Source organism: Peromyscus maniculatus, chromosome 6 (assembly GCF_049852395.1).
Source record: "Peromyscus maniculatus bairdii isolate BWxNUB_F1_BW_parent chromosome 6, HU_Pman_BW_mat_3.1, whole genome shotgun sequence".
Classification (NCBI taxonomy): Eukaryota; Metazoa; Chordata; class Mammalia; order Rodentia; family Cricetidae; genus Peromyscus; species Peromyscus maniculatus.
Genome location: NC_134857.1, coordinates 20,695,932 through 20,706,052, shown reverse-complemented (window position 1 = coordinate 20,706,052; position 10,121 = coordinate 20,695,932). Strand labels below are relative to the sequence as shown.

Sequence of the window (10,121 nt, the reverse complement as noted above, 5' to 3'; positions counted from 1 at the left end):
TTGGGTTATTTTTATTGCTTCTATTTTCCATTTTCAGGTCTTAAAATATTTTTTTTTTAGTGTATACTTTTTTAACTTTAAAAAATGATCTTTTTATGTGCATTGTTGTTTTGCCTGCATATATGTGCTGTGAGGGTATTGGGTCCCCTGGAGATGGAGTTACAAAAAGGTGTGAGCTGCCATGGGAATGCTGGGTAGTGAACCCAGGTTCTCTGAAAGGACTGCTAGTGTTCTTAATGGCTGAACCAGCTCTCCAGCCCCCAAGTCTTGAAGAGTTTACTTCAAATGTGTGGGTTTTTTTCTTGGTTTCTTTTAAGGTGTTTATTCATTCCCTATGATTGTTTACTTGTCTTTCCTGGATTTTTTACGGGGGTAGGATCTACAGGAAAGAGAGGAGAATATCTGTAGACAGTGTATCTGCTTTCATAGCAGGAGTAGTCTGTGAGTTAGCAGAGGGCTCAAATATTTGTCCCTTGGGTGACTTTAGATTTCTTCAAACTGACACTCAGCATTAACCATCACTATGCTCTTCTTAAGCTGTTTAAATGTTGAGGATTTAGTCAGTGGGTAGAGTGCCTACCTACCACACCATAGGCCCTGGGTTGCATCCTCAGCACCTTCTAGACCATAGTAGTGGAGCACATTTAATCCTAGCCTTTGCAGAGGTGGACACTTGGGGATCAGGACTTCAGGCTTATTCTCAGACATAGCCAGATCAAGGCCCACCTGGACATCAGTAAACTCTTTCAAAACAACTACAGAATCCAAATTTTGTGTTCTGGTAGGCATTATCTCATGTTCTCTGAAGTCGATTTTCCAGAGAGAAACTTAAAAAATGTATAAGACTTAATTTTTCTGAAGCAAAAATAATGTTCTATAAATTAGCAAAGATCTACTTATTGACTCTGTCTTTGTTCTATTCAGCTGAATTTAAGTAAAAAGATAAGACAATATACATATTTAAGAGGGCAATGACTCAATTTAAAATAAACAATTCCTTATGTATTCCTTCTTAGGTTACTAGGTTAATCAAAGTTTCTCAATCCTGATTTAATACTCCAGATTATCTCTAAAAACAAAGCCACCAAATCATGTGATTCAGTTCATGTGATAAACTATTCCTCTGTTATTCCAATCCAGCTAAATTTTGGGAGAAAGAACATTAAGGCTTTGATGCAGTGATGGTGAGCAAGGACTAAAGAAAGCTAAATAAATCAAGGTTAACATCTAAAAGAAGCCAGTTGTGTTACTCAGTGGTTAAGATTAGTTGCTCTTCCAGAAGATGTGAGAGGGTGGTTGACTCCCAGCACCTACATAGAGAAGCTCACAGCTATCTATAAGTTCATTTCCAAAGGATCCAACATCCTCTTCCGACCTCTATGGATATTGTATGCACATGGTGTACAGACATACATGCAGGTAAAACATCCACCCATAAAAAATAAAATTTTTAAATGAATTTTTTTTCCCTTTACAGTCCAGGTCTTTCATTTCTTGTTTTACATTAGGCCATGAATTCTTATGGAATGGGCTCCGGCAGCTTAGGCTCCTTCCCATTAGTCCTCACAAAGTGTGCTTCTCTGGGTGGCGCAGGCTGGCGCTTCAACTGAACCCAGGTGTCCTTCTCTTTGGCTTCCTTTTTCTTCTGGTCATTCTCCTTCACCCGCTTCAGGAAGCTGTCTCGGCTCTTCGAGTGCTTGATGTGCTCAATCCGCAAGTTAATTCTCTTGGCAAGAATCTTGCCCTTAACTTGCTCTTTTACAATGATGCCCACAGCATGCTGGGTGACATTGTAGACTCTTTCAGTTTTGCCATGGTAACACTTACGAGGCATTTCTTTTTGAACAGTGCCCATTCCTTTGATGTCTACAATATTACCTTTCTTGTAGATTTACATGTAAGTGGCCAAAAGAACAACTCCATGTTTCCTAAAAGGCCTGGAGAACATATAGCAGGTGCCCCTCCTCTTTCCCTTTATGTTTGTCATTTTGGTGAGTTACTGGAAGCTGGCTGCTGCAGCCCTTTTTAAATGAATTTTTTTTAAAAAAAAAAAAAAAAAGAAGAAACTAATAGTTAGAAGGATGGAAACCCTTCTCCTTCTGGGCTAGCATAATAAAATGAGGGTGACTGAGAAAAGCCCAGTGCTTTCCCTAACTCACCAGCCCACTCCAATTCTCAGAAGTGCTTTCCATTTTTCAATAAGTTGTCTATATTTCTATTTCTAACTCATCCAATTCTTTGTCCTGGTACAAAACTTGAGAACTTTAGTTAGTATCCTGGGACATAGGCAATCTTTCTTAAATGTGGTTATTGTTCCAGAGGAGTGACCACTGGACTACAAAAATGACCTGGAGAAAGAGTTTGCAAATAAAATTTACTTCCAAAATGAGGCACTGAATTTGGACAGATGAAGCAGATGGACCAGTACCAAAGTAGAAGTGAGGATGCCCTAGGGGAGAAACTATATATGCTGAAGGTTAGGCTCTGGTTTTGCTTCTGATACTTATGATGTTTAATATTGATTGTCAATTCGAATGGATCAATAATCACCTAGGAAACAAGCTTTTAGATATACTGGGTTTTTTGTTTTGTTTTGTTATTTTTTATGGAGAGATAGAGGGGTTTCTGAAAACACTGGCCAGCAGAATGCTGATACAGAGGAGGCAAAAAGGAAGTCTTGTTCAGCACAACTCAGGAGCCAATATTGACTCAAATTATGAAAGTCTGATACAGGGTAGTTTACTTTAGGCACATTTAAGCATAACACAATTTGGAAGAAAGTTTCCTGGTGATAACTATCTCAATTCTGTGTGTACAAGAAAGTTAAAAACATGATTACATCAAAACCCTTGTAAGCCGGGCGGTGGTGGCGCACGCCTTTAATCCCAGCACTCGGGAGGCAGAGGCAGGCGGATCTCTGTGAGTTCGAGGCCAGCCTGGGCTACCAAGTGAGTCCCAGGAAAGGCGCAAAGCTACACGGAGAAACCCTGTCTCGAAAAACCAAAAAAAAAAAAAAAAAAAAAAAAAAAAAAAAAAAAAAAAACCCTTGTAAAGTACAAGTGACAGCTTCCATAAAGATAGGTTGTATGAATTAACTAAGGAAGCAGGTTCAAGGTAAACAATGCTCATTATACGGGTCTAATGTACCTTTACTATTTCTTATAAAATAGCCATGTGGGAGCAGGCTAGCTTTGCAGTACCTTGCACAGTTGTGGTATCTCTTTTTCCATATTTTTAGTCACTTTATATATTCAGCATGAACTCTTTCCTCTCACCCCACAGTTCTTTTTCATTAGCATATTCTACTCAAAATTTAACTGAGTTATTATGAGCATTTGAAATTTTATGCTTCTAGGGTTTCAAATAAGTATAATTTATTTATTTATAAGGCATTTCTTTTTTACTTTAATCTTTTACATAAACATTAATATATAATTTAACATCAATTATAGTCTTTGCCACAAATGCCTCAGATATTTAATGTGACTACTTGATATTAGTATAGTCTGTCTTTTATAATATTGTTAAAAGTTGAAGCAAACTTTTCCTGAACTCCAGATGTGTTATGCTCATAGTTTACTAATGCACAGGGTCTATTATAGAGATAAATTTTAAAAAAAACATGCAAGATTTGATTTGCACATAGCCTATTTTCCTTCCTATCCTCAATGAACAGACTTAATTCCTTTTAAACTTTATTTTCTAGCATAAGAGGTTTCATTGTGTAGAATATTATGTAATAAAGTAGGCAGAATAACATAATAAATTCTAATTATGTCTGACCTAGCTCTACCTTCCATGACCTTCTTCAAATCCTTCTCTGCTGCCCATAGTGATCCCAAGCAAAAAGATAGACACTGGGAATATTAATATGTTCATAACTTTGTATAATGTCCTTAAAACTTGAGACAAATGAGAATACAGTTAAAATCTGGTTATAGTGTATTTGGACAGCTCAGTTTGGCAAATGCCTCTAATATTCCTAGAACAATATTATGTGCTATAAGGAACTTAAAGGGAAATGGAATATAATATTAACAGGACTAAGTATCTCCCTTAGTATTTGTAAATGGAAAGTAGCAAAAGTTAGATTTCAACAGTGACCCACTGGCTCTTATTGCAGATTCTATACTCAAGTGCTTTTCACAAACCCCAATTAAGAATGACCTCTGTGTATCACAGAGCTCTCATTGTAGTCACTCATCAGTCTCTTAACCTTGAGGTCTAATTTAACTGCTTTAGTGTGATGTTACCCTGGGCTTTTCTCTCTGCATTTCCTGGACAGAGTGGAACAGTCCTTTGATGCTTCTAACCTGGTTTGGAAATGAGTCACAGCTAATTGCCTAAAGGCACCTTCTCCCTGTGGGTAAGTGTCTCAGTACTTACTGAATGAGCATTTGCTGGTGTCTTGAAAATTGTTGTCAACCTAAGTAACAGGAAAACAGAGATTTTCAAAGAAGTGAGATTTAATTGGGGAGAGTACAACATTGCAAAAGGAATAAATAGTTATGACAGGAACATATTCAAAGAGGCCAAGGCAAGGGAAGATTTTCAAAGGAAAAAGTGGGGATTACAAATGATTTTTAACAATATTATTGGGAAAACTATATATCTTCATATAAAAGAATGAAAATTGATCTTTCAGATCATGGAAATTGATCTTCAAAGTTAGACATCAAAGTCTAAAATATTTTAAAGAAACAAGAATAGGGAGTACACTTCTGGACATAGTCTCACATAAGAGTTCCTTGCTTTCAATTGTCCAGGTAATAAATCAAACAATAAACAAGTGGGACTTAATTAAATTAAAAATCTTCTGTGTTTCAAAGAAAACTGTTAATCAGCTTGAGAAGAAGGATGGGAGGAGAGGATAAAGAAGAAGGGTGGGGGAAGATAACTTACACTGAGCACTGGCTGTAAAGGTCATATGGAAACCTAAATACACACACACACACACACACACACACACACACACACACACACACCTCACATAAAAAATTTAATTAGAATTACCTTACACAAGAAATTGCACTCACGGGGAGGGGGAGGGGGCGAGAGGGGGAGAACAGGGGAATCTGGCTATTATGTTGAACTGAATGGTGTTGTAAAATAAAATAAAATAAAATAAAATAAAATAAAATAAAATAAAATAAAATAAAATAAAATAAAATAAAAAGAAATTGCACTCACCTCAGAAGTCAGAAGTTGCCAAATAAAAAGCCCAGTTTCTGGTAAGAGATACCTCCTCTCAAGTTGTTATTCAGAGGTATCCTAGACACCTGCAAAATAATAAAGGCTATTTTTTCTCTAGGTTACCACCAAAAATTGATAGTGAGACCCTAATACAAGTAAGATAGTAAGTCTTGGTCACGAGGCATGAAGAAATCAAATCCATACTCATCAGGAAGTTCCACCCTGTTGGGTAGTTTTCACAGGGAGGTATTATCCAGATTGTTGGGCATGGGGAGAAAACACAGTCTTACTCAGCTGTGAATCCCATGAACTTCAATAGTGAATACCATGGAAAGATATGTCCATGGATATTAGTGTACAGTGGCATAAATATTATAGAGATAACTAGCTACTTTCTGATTGAATTTAATGCCCTCTCTACAGAAGAACTACTACAATATGATTATGAAATCAGGGCTTGGGAACTCAAAGAACCCAGGAGTGAACCTATTTCTATTATTCTACTAAATTGACATACTATACATGTCTGTCTACCCATAGATTAGTGAAGCTTTCAGGCATTATCAGAGAAGTTTCTTTTTGCAGTGGATGATGGTTAATGCAGAGAAACTCACAATTGGTCAAAGTGTATATAATAAGTAACTGTGGTCTGCTCAGCCACAAATGAGACATCTAAACCACTATAACCAAGGCTCAAAGATCATTGCAGAAGAGGAGGTGGAAAGGTTTTAAAAGCCAGAGGTCAGGAGGGACCAGGATGAAATGGTGTCTTCTGGATATGACAAGACCACTGTACTCATAAACTCACAACATCTATGGCTATCTGCACAAGACCAAGCTAGTCAACATTCTATCATGGAGTAGGAAGGATTCATGAACTACTGAGTATGGTAATTTGAATGTGAATGACTGCCATAGGCTCATAAATTTGAATGCATAGTCCCTAGTTGGTGGGCTGTTTAGGAAGCATTATGGATTGTGGCTTTGTTGGAGGAGGTGTAGCACTAGGGGTGGATTTTGAGGTTTCAAAAGACCATGCCAGGCCCAGTATCTCTCATTCTCTTTCTCTGCCTGCAAATTATGGGTCAGATGTGAGCTCTCAGCCACTCAGTACTATACCTGCCTCCCTACCACAGTGATCCCCTCCATGATGGAAATGGACTACTAGCCCTCTAAATTTATAAGCAAGTCACCAATTAAATTTTTTTATAAGTTGTCTTGGTTATGGTGTCACTACACAGCAATAGAACAGTAACTAAGACACTGAGGAACTGTGGATAGTTGATGTCTTCAGAGGAGGGAAAGTCAGTTTTTCTTTAAGGGTATTGCTCCTGTTGGAACAACTATATCTCAGGGGATGGCCCAATGCCCAGAAGTTTAAGGATAGTACAAATTAAAGTTTATGGGTGTCTTAGTTACTCTTTGATTACTGTGATAAGACACCATGGCCATGGCAACTTATAGAAGAAGGGGTTTATTTTGGTCTTACATTTTCAGAGGATTAGAGTTCATGACTACCAAAAAAGTGACAGATTCTCACCATAGCCTTCTAGAAGGTATACAGCCTCCTTGAGCCTTGATTTTAGCCCAGTGATATATATTTCAGACATATGGGACTATAAGGCAAATTTGTGTCATACTAGACACTAAGTGTATGACAATTTGCCAAAGTAGCCTTAGAAACAATTTATTTACCTAATCAGTTGTGTAGGGGGTAAATAAGAGAATTATATGATTCTTGGCACAGAGCTTCACATAGAGTGATCATCCAAGAAATCTGACTATTATAGTGATTTACATTTGTTTTTTTTTCTTTCAACGTTGATTAAATTATATGTCTAAAACTCTTTCAAGTAGGATTTAATTTGTGTATTGGGATTTATTATACAACAGGCTTTGCCTAATGAAGGAGACATCTACATACACATTACTTCTAATAGGAAGTATATACTGTTTTATATAATTTCTTCATATTTCATGGTGCTATAACATTTTTTGGGAAGGGAAACTTCTCTGACTAGAGAAAGACTTTCTAAAGCAAGTTAATTCACAAGGGTAGTAAAGAACTTCTTGGTGAACAGGTCTTTCACATACTCCCCCAAACCTGCTTTATTTTATTCTCATGTACCAAGCCACTGTTTTCTCCATCCAAACTCAGCACAGATACTAGACATAGGGACAGCACTTCTGCCCTTGCGGGGCATTTACCCACCAACCCCACAGTTCCTCAGAGTTTTCTTGAGTGCAAGCAGCAGGAAATATTAAATAGAAGGATTTAGATTGTGGCGATAATCAGATAGAAAATAAAGGTTAGCCTTGAGAAGGCCTGAAACCTATATCAACGAGCCCTGTCTCTGCCCCAGGGTGTTTATAGAGACGCCAAGGGGTGGAGCAAAAAACTTCCCCCAGCACAGCCAAGTGCAGACTATCTCAGACACCTGCACTCAGGCCCATGGTCCTAATCATCCTCTCTATGCGGACCTGCTGGGTAAAGCCACGAGGAAGCTGAAAATGAGCTCCCACATGCTCTTAAGCAAATTGGGCTTTTTCAAATTAGTCAATCTGAAACTGTTTATCCTGCACTCCCAGTAAAGGCCAGTCCAGTTGTCTATGTTTCTCTTTACCTTTGTTGCTTTCTCCTGATCAGCTTCATGGTTTCCTTGCATATCCCTATGCAGCATGCTGCTCTCTTGCTTCAAGAGGAACTGTGAGCATCAATAAATTTCTTAAAACTTGAGGTGCACTGGTTTATGTCATCATTCAATTACTTTGTACAAAGTAAGTCCTGGCACAAAACAATAATTAAGAACTTTGAAGTGTCTATCACCTCATCATAGAGCAGAAGCAAAAAGTCAGATATGTTAAGAGCTACAGTATTTCAACAGTTGCCCTTTGAAGTTTGAGGTAATCAAGTCTAAAGGATACGTTTCTATTATTATAAATAATTCTTTCAGTTAGTGGTGGGTCCTGCCTGTAATCCCATCCATTGGAAGACAGGGGAAGAGACAAGCAGAACTCTGTGAGTTTGAGGCCAACCTACCCTATACAGCAAGTTTCAGGCCAACCAAGGATACATAGTGAGACCTTGCCTCACCTTCCCTAACCCCAAGAAAAAAGTCTTTAGTCAGACACAGTTGCTCCTGCCTATAATCCGAGCACTTGGGAGGCTGATATAGAAGGCTCAACATGAGTTCAAGTCTAGTAAGTTCCAGATCATCCTGAATTACAGAGTAAGATCTTGTTTCAAAACCAAACAAACAAACAAAAAAAAATAACCCAATAACAAAACAGAAACAGAAACCAAACAACGATCCAAATTAACCCACCTCAGTCTTTAAGGTTTTGTTCACTGTTGATAAGCCACATGCTTTGTGTCTATATCACTCAAGGTAGTAAGTGAATAAAAATAAAAAATTAATTTAAAACTTTCTACCATTTAAAAATTAAAAGGATCCTTTTGTTTTACAGTGTGCTGTCAGTTTTGACAGCAACAAGGCTTTCTTGAAGCAGCAAGCCTGGGCTTTCTTTCTCTCACCTGTGAGTGCTTTGTGTGCCAGAACAGATGAGCTGGGTCATGACCTATGACTGGGCAGCCAAAGGAGCATGAAGCAATCAGTCTTCTGAGAACTCCATCCCTAAGCAGCCATGAAATAATCAATAGTACAGAAAAGCTTGGCAGCATTCACATTGTGTGGGGCTAAGTCAGTGTACACATAAAGAAAGTCCTGTAGGTGTGTCCACACCACTGATAAAGTTCCAGAGTTGCACAACTTCCCCTGTAAAAGCAAGCAAGGTGGTGGTCTGACTGCTCTAGGAAGAATGCCCTCCTATTTTATACTAAATCTCCTGCTGTCAGAATAAAGGGCAACCCTTAGTGGCGACTCATCTTTAGTAATTCCATTAGCATACAGATTAACAGGTCTCACTGGATCCATAAAAAATTATGAACAAAAATACTAGCGGTTCAGAGAGATTTCATCCTGGCTGACAGAAATAAATCAAAGTTGGATTAGTAGGAGGGCCTGCCCCCTTGATTTCAATTATCATCAACTTCAGAATCTTGATGCTAAATGTAAAAGAGACTCCCTCAGTCCATAAATTATTAAGACAATGAAAAAGAAGCTGTGGAAAATGATTGAAACATGTGTTGTATAACTTCACTGACATCACCAAACAGTTAGCTTAGACACATGATGCTTGTTTATAACAGCAAAAGCATACCCTGAGGTTCTGAAGTGAAGACCTTCTGACAGGCACAGCTAAGAGACATGCTGCTTGAGGCTTGGGAGGCATTTCTTGTTTTACTCTACATTTGCTGAGTTTCTTCTTATACTCCTGCTCACATTTCTTGTCAACTCAATTTGTATTGTTGTGTTGTACTTTTTGAGTGCAGAGAATCCTCAACTACACAATTATCCAAAGTTTCCTTTTACATATCAACTCTGGGGAGAGATGTGTGGTGTTCCATGCCCTGCACACATCTGGTTGCTTATAACTTCTCCCTCTTATGTAAGTAGTTCCTCAAGTGTAGCTTGTCCCCACTTCTTGCCACACAGCAGCCACATGCTTTTCAATGGGAAAAATAACCTGCACACTCAATGATTCCTCTTATACTATATATAAAGGACTCACTGACACCAGCTGGGGTTAATGTTTAACCATTTAATTCCACCATCACTGTGAAGGGTCCTATAGGCATACCTCTGGAACCCTTAATTTATTTGATCCTGTTTACTTACTGGTTGGTAGAATTTTTGGGAATCCCACAGTAAATTTAAACATTGAGACAAATAAGATAGCTGCAGGATCATGCAATGATTTCTTGCCAATTAAAAGCATACCCCTTGGCCGGGTGGTGGTGGTGGTGCATATCTTTAATCCCAGCACTTAGGAGGCAGAGCCAGGCAAGCCTCTGTGAGTTCAAGGCC

General features: G+C 38.3%; 1 pseudogene across 1 annotated transcript; it reads right to left on the bottom strand.

The window, feature by feature from the left end:
• Window positions 1-1,014: 1,014 nt before the first annotated feature.
• Window positions 1,015-5,281, bottom strand: LOC102914801 (large ribosomal subunit protein eL21 pseudogene; annotated as a pseudogene). Its single transcript, XR_013052025.1, has 3 exons — window positions 5,191-5,281; window positions 4,387-4,426; window positions 1,015-2,021 (listed from the first exon to the last, which is right to left on the bottom strand). The product of XR_013052025.1 is annotated as a large ribosomal subunit protein eL21 pseudogene (transcript).
• Window positions 5,282-10,121: the final 4,840 nt, after the last annotated feature.